This window comes from Mustela nigripes, chromosome 3 (assembly GCF_022355385.1).
Source record: "Mustela nigripes isolate SB6536 chromosome 3, MUSNIG.SB6536, whole genome shotgun sequence".
Taxonomy (NCBI): domain Eukaryota; kingdom Metazoa; phylum Chordata; class Mammalia; order Carnivora; family Mustelidae; genus Mustela; species Mustela nigripes.
The window spans coordinates 120,447,962-120,460,269 of record NC_081559.1 but is presented as its reverse complement, the minus strand read 5'-3'; positions in this window follow the sequence as shown (position 1 = coordinate 120,460,269).

Below are 12,308 nucleotides of genomic sequence, written 5' to 3'. Positions count from 1 at the left end.
CAATTTTTACGGTAGTTTATAACAGGAGGGTTTGTATGATACAGCTAATTCATCATAGTAGAAGTTAATATCGAAAGTTTTCTATACAGCACAATGACAAATTAAAAAGTATATGTGTGTGTATTTTCATACACATAATTATGTAAGTATGTGTAATTGTGAAAGCATGTACATCAAAATGTTAAAAATATTTTGGTAGGATATAAATATGGCAGTAATTTTTATTTTCTTTGCACTTTTTTGGATTTACCAAACACTTTTATATACTTTGATATTTGTAAAAAATATATACTTTTATATTAGTAAGAAAATAATACTTGTAAAAATCACTGGAATAGTACTTTGCAGTCATAAATACTATTGAGAAGAAATTAAGCATATATAAGGAAGGTATTTCTTCCAGCACTTGTGAAATTATTACAAACACATACACACACAGTGAATAAACAGATTTATAAATTACATTTTTAGAAACATACCTTATATTTCCTGAAGTTCACCCACAACATTGCCCCAAAAGAGATTTCCAATAACAATTTGTACTGCTTGAAGCAATTTTTCTTTTTAATAAGAAAATGTTAAATTCCAACTTCTTGTTTTAAAACATATGCAATTAAATATTTGAATCTTGAGTCCAAAGAATATCAATATCTAATATAATCAGTATGTTTTAATTTAAGGTTACTAAAACTTTCAAAATTGTTTTTTCTCAGCTCAGAAAAAAAGCGTATTCAAGACAGAAATGAAAAGGTGGAAACATCAAACTCATAGGACTTGTCATGGTGAAAGACTGAATATTTTGTCCCTAAAATCAGCAATAGGATAAGGATGTCTTCTCTCCACACTTCTATTCAACCTTATATGGCAGGTTCTAGCCAGTATAATGAGGAAAGAAAAATAAAAATGCATTCAGATCAGGGACAAAGAAGTCAAGCTGTCATTGTATGAAGATACCATTATTATCTATTAAGAAAATCTTATGGAATCTACAAAAACACCCCTAGAACTAAATGAATTTAGTTAAAATGCAGGATACCATTTAAAGACCTATTGCATTTTATATACTAATAATATATGTTCAGAAGTTTAAAATGTATTTAATTTTTTTATGTGCTATTTGTTTTAATACCAACAGTGAATATGCAATGTACATAGTAGATAGAAAGAATCAGCCCAGGAGAGTCAGGGAAAGCTACAGACGGTCATTCTTAGATGACGACCTAGGGATATATCAGATGGAAAGTGATGGGAAGGAGAGTGTAAGTAAGTGAGGACATTGCAGACAGGGTACATGGGGGTAGCTAGGCAATGTGAAGTGATTGTGTTCTGTGAATATATATATATATATATATATATAATGGATAAGGATGTTTTTTATTTTGGCAGAGGGTAGTATACAAAGATTTCTGTTAAATACATCATTTTAGTACAAATATCAGGAGGGTGGGTTTTTTATTTTTTATTTTTTTCATTATGTTGAGTTAGCCAACATAAGTTTTTGTTGCAGTGTTCAATGATTCATTAGTTGTGCATAATACCCATTGCTCATCTCACATGTGCCCTCTTTTAACCATTCACAGTAATATCAAACAGTACTTAGAGATTCATCTTACAAAAAATGTGAAAGACTTATGCACTGAAAATTACAACACATTGCTTAAAAAAATTTAAAAATACCTTAAAAAATGGAGAGATATTCCATGTTCATAGGTTGAAAGGCCAGTATCATTAAGATGTCAGTCCTCCCTAAATTGGTCTATTTAGTGCTATTGAGTGCTATTCAACAATAAAAAGTAATAAGGTAAAGATGCACACACTGCAACGTGGATAAATTTAAAAATGAGTATGCTAAGTGACAGATTCCAGACAAAACAAAAATAAAAACAAAACTCCATATGATTGTATTTATTAAGACTCTAGAAAATTGGGGCACCTGGGTAGCTTGGTGGGTTAAAGCCTCTGCCTTCTGCTCGGATCATGATCCCGGGGTCCTGGGATCCAGCCCCGCATGGGGCTCTCTGCTCAGCAGTGAGCCTGCTTCCCTTCCTTTCTCTCTGCCTGCCTCTCTGCCTCTACTTGTGATCTCTGTCTGTCAAATAAATAAATAAAATATTTTAAAAAAGACTCTAGAAAATTCAAGCACTCTACTGTGACAGAAATCAGATGAGTTTTTGCTTGAGGAAAGGGATGGAAAGTACAGGACAAGGAGGGACCGGAGAACAGCATTACAAAGGAATGCAGGGAAATTTATTGTGTGAGAATTATAATATCTTGATAAAAATAATTAGAAAATAACATATGGAGGAGCACCTTGGTGGCTCAGTCAGTTAAGCATCTGCCTTTGGCTCAGGTCATGATCTCAGGGTCCTATAATCAAGCCCTGTGTTGGGCTCCCTGCATAATGAGGAGTCTGTTTCTCCCTCTCCCCCTGCTCCTTCTCTCTCTGTCTCTCGTGCATGCACTCTCTCTTATTTAAATAAAATATTTTTTTAAAAAAGAAAATAACATGGGACGACAGGAGATGGGACTTGGCCATCTAGGGCAGAAGTTGAAACTCAGACTCCTACAGAGGGCTCTCAAAAACTCTACCTAACAGTTCAAAAGACAGAAAATTGTTTCTAGCTTAGTTGAAGGAAACAAAAACCTACTCCAAATTGTATACTCCAATCCTTACTTCAAATGGATCTGGAGTCCAGATTTCCCCCAACCATTTCCAAGAATCTGTATGCCTTGAAATAAGTATAAATTCTGCTCTCCATCCAAAACAGTAGGCATAATTCTGAAGTTGATGTATGTTTTTTAATCCATGTTTTTCTTTTTTGTACCAAAAATACATGTTATACTATTTTGAGTATTATAAAAATTTATATAAATTCTGTTATCTAGGTATATTTCTATACTGTGCTTTTATCCAGATTTTGCTATTTGACATGTTATTATTTAGCTGGAGTTTTAATCCTTTATAGTATTTTCTTACATGCAAATGCAATAGCTTGTCTTAAAAATGCGTTTTATCTCTATCCCTGACCCTCCTTTATTCCTTTCATCTTTCCCATTCCTAATTTCATTACTTTCACTTCTAATATTTTTTAAAGATTTTATTTATTTGACAGAGAGAGATATCACAAGTTGGCAGAGAGGCAGGCAGAGAGAGGAGGAAGCAGGCTCCCTGCTGAGTAGAGAGCCTGATGCTGGGCTCTATCCCAGGACCCTGAGATCATGACCTGAGCTGAAGGCAGAAGCTTAATCCACTGAGCCACCCAGGCACCCTCACTTCTAATATTTTTATGGGTACTTTATTTTTTCTTAGGAATTATGCTGGACTATTTTCCAAGGTTCAGTTTTTTGTTTTATTCATCCTATTTTTTATTGGGATATAAATGACATATAACATTGTATTAATTTGAGGTGTACAACATAATGATTTAATACATGTATATAATACAAAATGATTATAATAGAAATGTATATAATACAAAATGATTATCACAATAGGCTTAGTTAATATTCATCTCACATATAGTTACAAATTTTTTTTCTTGTATCAAGAAGTTTTAAGATTTACTCTCTGGACAACTTTCAAATATGTAATATTATTAATAACTATAGTAACCATCCTGTATGCTACTTTATATCCTGGGACTTATTTATCTTATAACTGAAATTTTGTACCTTTTTAATACTTTCACCTATTTTGCTCATGCATCACCCCCCATTTCTGGCAACCACCAATCTGTTCTCTGTATGTATGGGTTCAGTTGTCTTTCTAACCTTTATATTTAAACTTTATATTTCTTAAAACATATGAGATCATACAGTATTTGTCTTTTTCTTTCTAATCTGTTTCATTAGGCATAATGCTCCTAAGGTCCTTCCTTGTTGTTGCAAATGGCAGAATTTTCTTTTCTCTTGGCCAAATAATACTCCATTATATATATGTATATTTTTTTCCATAGTGGTGCACCAGCACATTTTACAATTATAATTTACAGCAGTGCATAAGAGTTACCTTTTCTACATATGGCTGCCAATACTTATCCCTGTTGTTGTTGTTTTTACAAGCATTTTTTTTTAAGATTTTATTCATTTGAGAGAGAGAGAGAGAGCATGAGCAGAGGTTGGGGGGTAGGTGATGAGCAGAGGGAGAAGTCGGGTCCCTGACATGGTGCTTGATTCCAGGTCACCAGAGCCAAAGGCAGACACTTAACCATCTGTGCCACCCAGGCACCCCAATGACAAGCATTCTAACAGATGTAAGGTGATACATTATTGTACCAATCAACCTTTGTCTTACAAGTTCTCATTTTTATTATTAGCATCAGTCAAATATTAATATTTTGTCATTTCCATGATTTTTTTTCATCCAAAAATTATTTGGAAATTTTTAGAAAATTTTAAAATTTAAGATCACATGAGTTTTGGCTAGCAATAATTGGTTGTTCAAAGCAATTCTAGCAATGACAATATTGTATTCAATATTGTAGCAATGACAATACTGTATTCAATGACAATAGCATATAGATAAATAAAATTAATGACAGAAATATAAATAATGGGAGTTAATAATTAGGAATATTCTGTTATAAGGGATCTATACTACCCATAATTGGGTATAGTGAAATTTGAAAGTAGACTTAATTGTAAACAACAAATAAGGCAACTACTTAAAAAAAATTTTTTAAAGAACCATAATATGCTAAAAGAGAAGAGAAAATGAAATAATATAAAATGTACAACTAAAATCAGAAGTGACAGAAATAGAGTGAAACACTAAAAAAGAAATACATTTTTTAAAAAGGCGATAAATAGAAAGCAGCTACAAATATGGTAGCTATTCATCCACTTATACCAATAATTACTATAAATACAAATGGTCTAAATATATCAATGAAAAAACAGAAACTGTCATAATGGATAAACAAACAAGACCCAATTATATGTGATCTATAAGAAACTCATTTTAAATATAAAGGCACAGATAGATTAAAAATAAAGGAATAGAGAGTGACATTAGCATCATGGTGACAAAAAATGCCCCTCATTTTTTGTTTCCTTCATTTGACATAAAAAATTGCACTCCACTCACAAACAGAAATGCCTCTGTGGGATTTGTGGGACTTGAGCACCATACACCAAGGGACCTGGGAGGAGTCTTGCCTACTGGTGCATTAATTAATAAGCAAATGGAGGGGAACACTAGCTATGGAACTACAAGAAACTGTGAACTCATTCTGTCCTTCTTGGCCACCACACTGATTTGGGTGGTGGCCTTAGGACAAGAGAATTTTTGTGGAAGTCAACAGTACAAGTTTCCAGAGGAGAAGTCTAATACTCAGTTGGAGCAAATTTTGGAGTTACTGGAATGGGTAAGAGGAACAGCTTGTCTTGGCTGGCATCACTCCTCACTTAAAGGAGTATAGCTTACAGCTAAACTAGATGACCTATGATTTCTCTCACAGGGGAAAGGGAGAGACAATGAATGAACATCTAGTTTCCTGAACTATCTGGGATAATGCTTAGGAGACTAATTTCTCTATTACAGCATCCAGAGCATTAAAAAGGAAGCTCTGTGATGGGGGAAGGAGAAGATAGGAAGAGCGGCATGGATGTAGAATTCTCAGAGGACATTAAAGGGATATGGTTCCTGATGATGACATTGTAGATTCAGTCAGAAAGCCTCACAAGACACAGGGAAAATCACACCTGCAGATCCCCCTCAACTACCCTGCAAGCACCTCCAGCTCACTGCATGCCAAACACACACTTCCTCCTACTCTTTGGCTGACCTCCAGTGCAAACCCCTTAACATGCAAGGAGTGCAAGCTGTGGTAGGCAAGGAGCACATGCAGAAAGCTTGCTAAGGTCAGTGGGCAAAGAAGAAACCACACAGCGCCACCTTCAGGAAAACATGACAAAAGTCATCAACATCCAGTATGGCGTTTTGTAGTCTCCAGAGAAGATGTACAACATTAATAATTCTTCCACAGAGGGATAAGAAAATGAAGAGCAGGTGTATCAATACAAAGTCAGAGAATTCCTCAGAATACATAGCAGAATTGGTGAAAGGCATTTCTATCCTGAAGGCAGGTAGTAAAATTTGGAGGAGATAACTGGGAATTTGAATACAACAATGTAAAACTCCAAAGAACGTGAAAAGTCAAAGAAACATGATTATCACAGAAAAGAAACATCAAAATCATCCAGTAACTGAACGCAAACATGAAACTCTGTGATTTACTCCATAGAGAATTCAAAATATTATTTGAAGGAAACTTGGTAACCAACAAGAGAACACAGACAAAAACTGAACAAAATCAGGTAAATAAGACACAATCAAAATTTAACAAAAAATTTAATTAACAGAAATAGAAACCACAAAAAGGAACCAACAGAAATCCTAGAGTTGAAGAAGTCATTGAGTGAAATGAAAAATGCAACAAAGATAAAAAACAGCAGAGTAGACCAAAAAAAGGAAAGAATTACAGAGATAGCGGGTAGAGACTTTGAAATAATCCAATCTGAGAAGAAAAGGGGAAAAAAGAGGTTAAAAAGAGTGAAGAAAGTTTACATGATCTATAGGACATCCTCAGGAAAACCACTATCCAAATCATTGGAGTTCTAGATGGGGGCAGAAGCCTTAGAGAAATAATGACTGAGAACTTCCCAAACTTGGGGAGAGATTTGGAAGTCCCAGTCCATGAAGCTAGATCATCCATTATTTTCATTTAAAATGATCTCCTCCAAGACACATTACAATAAAAATGTCAAAACTCAAATTTTAAACAAGAAGATAAAAGACCTCTGTGGTGAAAACTACAAGATATTGATGAAAGAAACTAAAGAGGACACAAAGAAATGGAAAGATAGCCTATGTTTATCAATGGATATAATTAATAATTAATATGGTTAAAATGATCATACTACCCAAAACCCTCTATAGGTTTGATGCAATCCTTATCAAAATTCCAACGCCATATTTTATAGTAGGAAAAGCAATCTTAAAAATTTACAGGGAACTAAAAAATTCTCAAATAATCAAAGAAATCCTGAGAAAGAAAAACACAGCAAGAGGCAACATACTTCCTGATTTTAAGCTATATTACAAAGCTCTAATAATCAAAACAGTATGGCACTGGCATAAAAAGTAGACACATAGGCCAATGGAATGAATCAAGAGCCTAGAAATAAAGTGATGTATATGCAGCTAAATAATACTACCTAAGCCAAAATTACTCAATGGAGAAAATATATTCTTTTCAATCAATGGTCCTGGGAAAATTGGGTGTCCACATGTTAGAAAATGAAGCCACATTTCTATCTTACATCACTCACAAAAACCAACTCAAAATAGATTGAAGACTTAAATGTAAGACCTGAGACCATAAAATATCTTGAATGAAATATAGGATAAAATTTCTGGACATAGGTTTTTGCAGTGAGTCAATGAGTTTTGGTATATGACACTTAAAGCACAAACCATAAAATCAAGAATAAACAAGTGGGAGTATATCAAACTAAAAAACCTTCACACAGCAGAAGATACAAACAACAAAATAAAATGAGAAACTATAGAATAGGAGAAAATATTTGAAAATTGCATTTCAGATAACGGATTACTATTCAAAATACATAAAGAACTGATACAACTCAAAAGAAAAAAATACACACAGCTAATCCAATTAAAAATGAACAAAAGACATGAGGAGACATTTTTCCAAAGAGGATATTCACATGGCCAACAGGTACATGAAAAAGTGCTCAATATTATACCATTAAGAGAATGCAGATCAAAACTATACTGAGATATTATCTTATACATGTTAGAATGGCTGTCATCAGAAAGATGAAATAACAAATGCTGATAAGGATGTAAAGAAGGAACATTTGAGCACTCTTGGTGGAATTGTAAATTAGCACAGTCACTGTATACAGTGATATGGAAAATAATATGGAGATTCCTTAAAAAATTAAAAATAAGCTACCATATGATTCAACAGTCCCATGTCTGGATACATAGCCAAAGCAAATAAAATCAATATGTCCAAGACACAACTGCACCCCCACGTTCATTGCAGCATAATTTATAATAGCCAAGACATGGAAACAAACCAAAGGTCCATCAATGATAAATGGATACAAGACATGGAAACAAACCAAAGGTCCATCAATGATAAATGGATAAAGAAGATGTGGGGTAGATAGATAGAAAGAAAGATTAAAATGTGGTGCACACACAATGTGGCACAAGTGTATAAAGAAGATGTGAAATATATGTGTGTATATATTACACACACATAATGTGATATATACATTTATGTATATACACACCCAACAGAATACTAATCAGCCATGAAAAAAAAGAAAAAAAGTCTTGCCATTTGTGACAAAGTGGATAGATCTCAAGAGCACTAACTGAAATAAGTGAGACAGACAAATTCAAATAATACATGTTCTAACTTACATGCAGAATCTGAAAAATCCAAAATCTTGCAAACAGTGAAATAGTGGTTACCAGGAGTTGTGTATAGGGGAAATGGAAAGATATTAGTTAAAAAGTACAAACTTCCAGTTAGAATAAGTTGAAATAAGTTCTGAGGATATAACAATACTGTACTATACACTTGAAAGTTGCTGAGAGTAAATCTTGAATGTTTTAACCACTAAAAAATAGGGTAATTTTGTTACATTTTGGTGATATTAGCTAACACTGTGTTGGTGATCATATTTCAGTATACAAGTATATCATATTCACATTGTACACATTTAAATTATAAAATGTGTATGTCATTTATACTTCAATAAAGCAGGAAAAAAATTAAAAACCATGGCTACAAGAAATGTTTTGGAAATACATAGTGGTGATAGTTGCACTACATTGTGAATATAATTAATGTATAAAAAAGAAAAAAACAAACACATAGAAATTAATCTAGACACAGATATTATACCCTTCAAAAAATGAACTCAAAGGGATCATAGACCTGAATGTAAAATGTAAAACCATGAAACTTCTAGAAATTTTATATAGGAAAAAACCTAGATGATCTTAGAAATTTGTTTTTTTGTTTGATTGTTTGTTTGTTTTGCATGTGGGTGTCCTTTCTCAATTGAATTGTCTTTGCTCCTTTGTCAAGCTCATCTGACTACCTATTTATATAGGTCTATTTCTGGGCTCCTTGTTCTGTTCTGTTGATCTACCCATTTGTTATTCTGCCAGTACCACACTATCTTGATTACTATAGCTTCATAGTGAATCTTAAAGTCAGGAAGTGTCAATCCTCTGATTATGCTCTTCTATATTTGTCAGTTATTTTGGATCTTTGGCTTTCTATATGAATTTTAGAATCACTTTGTTGATATTTACAAAATAACTTGCTGGGATTTTACTCTTAGGATCAAAATGAATCTATAGATTAAGTTGGGAAGACCTGACATCTTAATAATATTGAATCTTCTTATCCATGACCATGGAGTATCTCTCCATTTATTTAGATCTTCTTTGGTTTATTTAATCGGAATTGTATAGTTATCATCATATAGATCTTCTACATTCTATATTAGATATTTGCTTAAATTTTTTATTTCACATTATTTCATTTTTGATGCTAATATAAATGCTGCTGTGTTTTTAATTTAAACTTCTACTGTTTCATTTCTATTATATAAGAAATAAATAAAATTTTTCATACTAACCTTGAATACAACCTTGCTATAATCACTTTACTGTTGATTATTTGGGATTTTATACATAGACCATCATGTCACCTGTGAAACAAGACAATTTTAATTCTTCCATATATATATATATATATATATATATATATATATATATATATTTGCCTTTCTTGTCTTATTGCATTACCTGGGATTTTTAGTATGATATTAAAACAAGAGTGGTGAGAGAAAACATTCTTGCTTTGTTTCTAATCTTAAAGGGAAAGCATGTAGTTTATCATTAACTATGATGTTAACTGGAGTTTTTTTGTTGTTGTTGTTAATGTTCTTTATCAAGTTGATGAAGTTACACTTTATTCCTGTTGAAAGTTTATCATGAATGGGTGTTAGATTTTGTCAAATGCTTTTGCTCCATATATACAATCAGGTGATTTTTTTCCTCTTCAGTCTGTTGATGTGATACATTATACAAGATCCAAGAAAGAAAAAACTTGATAAGTTGGACTTGATAAAAATGGAAAAATTCTGCTCTGGAAAGGACAGTGTTAATAAAATTAAAATGAAAGCCACAGACTGAATATTTGCCACACAATATTTGCAAAGCACATACTCGTTAAAGGAGTTGTATCCAAAATATACAAAGAACTCTTAAAACTAAAGAATAAGAAAACAAACCACTAAAAAAAAAAAAATGAACAAAATAGCTAAAGAGAAATCTCACCAAAGAAGACATATAGATGACAAATAAGCATATAGAAAGATGTTCAACACTGTAAATTAATAGGAAGCTACAGATTAAAATAATCAGTGATGTGGGGGGAGAAAGCAATATGGCAGAGGAGTAGGAGACCTTAATATCATCAGGTCCCAGGAGTTCAGCTAGAGGTTATCAAACCATTCTGAACACCTACAAACTCAACAGGAGATCAAAGAGAACAGCAATTCTAGCAACAGAAAAGTGACCACTTTCTGGAAGGTAGGATATGCCAGGGGAGTGATTTCTAGGCAATATAGAGGAAGATAGACCTGGGCGGGGGGGAGCTCCCAGCAAGTAGTAGAGCATGGAATACGAAACCAGAACTTTTAGAAGCTCCAATGAGGGATGTTCCTCCAGAGGTTAAACAGTGGGTGAAACCCTCTTGGGGGCAGTGTGGTCTCAGGACCTGTGGGGCCAGAAAAAGACCAGGGGTGTCTGAGTGTGGCAGAGCTCCCCAGTATCAGAAAGGGGAAGTTGGCTGCAGAGATGGAGCTGAGGAGTGGGATCTCAGCTTGGGGTTGCCTTAAACTATGATGCTGGGTACAGTTGGGCCACTGTTCTTTGAGCAAGGACCCCACAAGTGGCAGATCCAGGAACACCCCCTTCTCCCTCATCTGGGAGGAGCAGCATGGGAGTATGCTGCAGGAATCTGCTGGGTTTGAAGACTCCAAAGGTGGCTGTGTGCCAGAGATAGAAATGTTCAGTCATAGGCCAGGTGAGCACAGAGTGCAGCCAGAGGCCAGGGAGAAAGATGTGATTGACTGCTTTTCTCTGAGGGCATACTGAGGAAGGGGGCCCCAAGCTCTCAGCTTCTCCAGCGCAAGAGATTGGGAGTCCACCATTTTCATTCTAGTCCTCCAAAGATGTATGGAAAGTGTTCAGGGAACAAAAGCTATCCAGAGCACACGTGAGTAGATTTACTTATCCTGGCCTCTGACAAGGATTGTGCAACCGGCCTTGGGCAAAGACAGTTGAGAATCACTACAATTGACCCTTCCTTCAGAAGATTAGCAAGGACATTCATCCAAGACCTAGTTTACAAATCAATGAGAACTTCAGAACTCCAGAGCTATGGGAATGCAAATAAAATTAATGGCTCTTTTCCCATGATTCTTCAGTCTTTCAAAGTTAATTTTTTTTAATTTTATTTTTTCCCTACTCTATTGTTTTAATTTTTCCTCTTTTCTCTTTTAACCTTTTTAAACTCTTTAATCTTATCAATACCTTTTTTTAAAAAATCTTTCTAAGTGTTCTTTGTTATAGTCATACTCTATCCATTCATTGTATTTAATCTTATTTTTGTATACATACAGGTTTTTCTTTCTTTAACATTTTGGGATACAGTTTCTTCTAATAGATCAAAATATGCCCTAAATCTAGCACATAGCTTTGTTCTAGTTTCCAGTCTGATCACATACTTTCCTCTTTTTTTTTTTTTTTTTCGTCCTTTATTCCCCTCCCTCCTGATTTTGGGTCTCTTCTGATTTGGTTAGTGAATATTTTTCTGGGGTCTTGCTACCCTTTTAGTATTTTTTTCTCTCACTTACCTATTCTTATCTGGATAAAATGACAAGGTGGAAAAATACAACTAAAAAAAAAAAAGAGAACAAGAGACAGTACTGATGGCCAGGGACCTAGTCAATATGAACATTAGTAAGATGGTGGAACTAGAGTTCAGGATGATGATTATGAAGGTACTAGCTGGGATCGAAAAAAGCATGAAAGATACTGGAGAATCCCTTTCTGGAGAAATAAAATCCCTTTCTAGAGAAATAAAAGAAATAAAATCTAACCAAATTGAAATTTTTTAAAAAGCCATTAATGAGTTGCAGTAAAAATGGAGGATCTTACTGCTAGGACAAATGAGGCAGAAGAG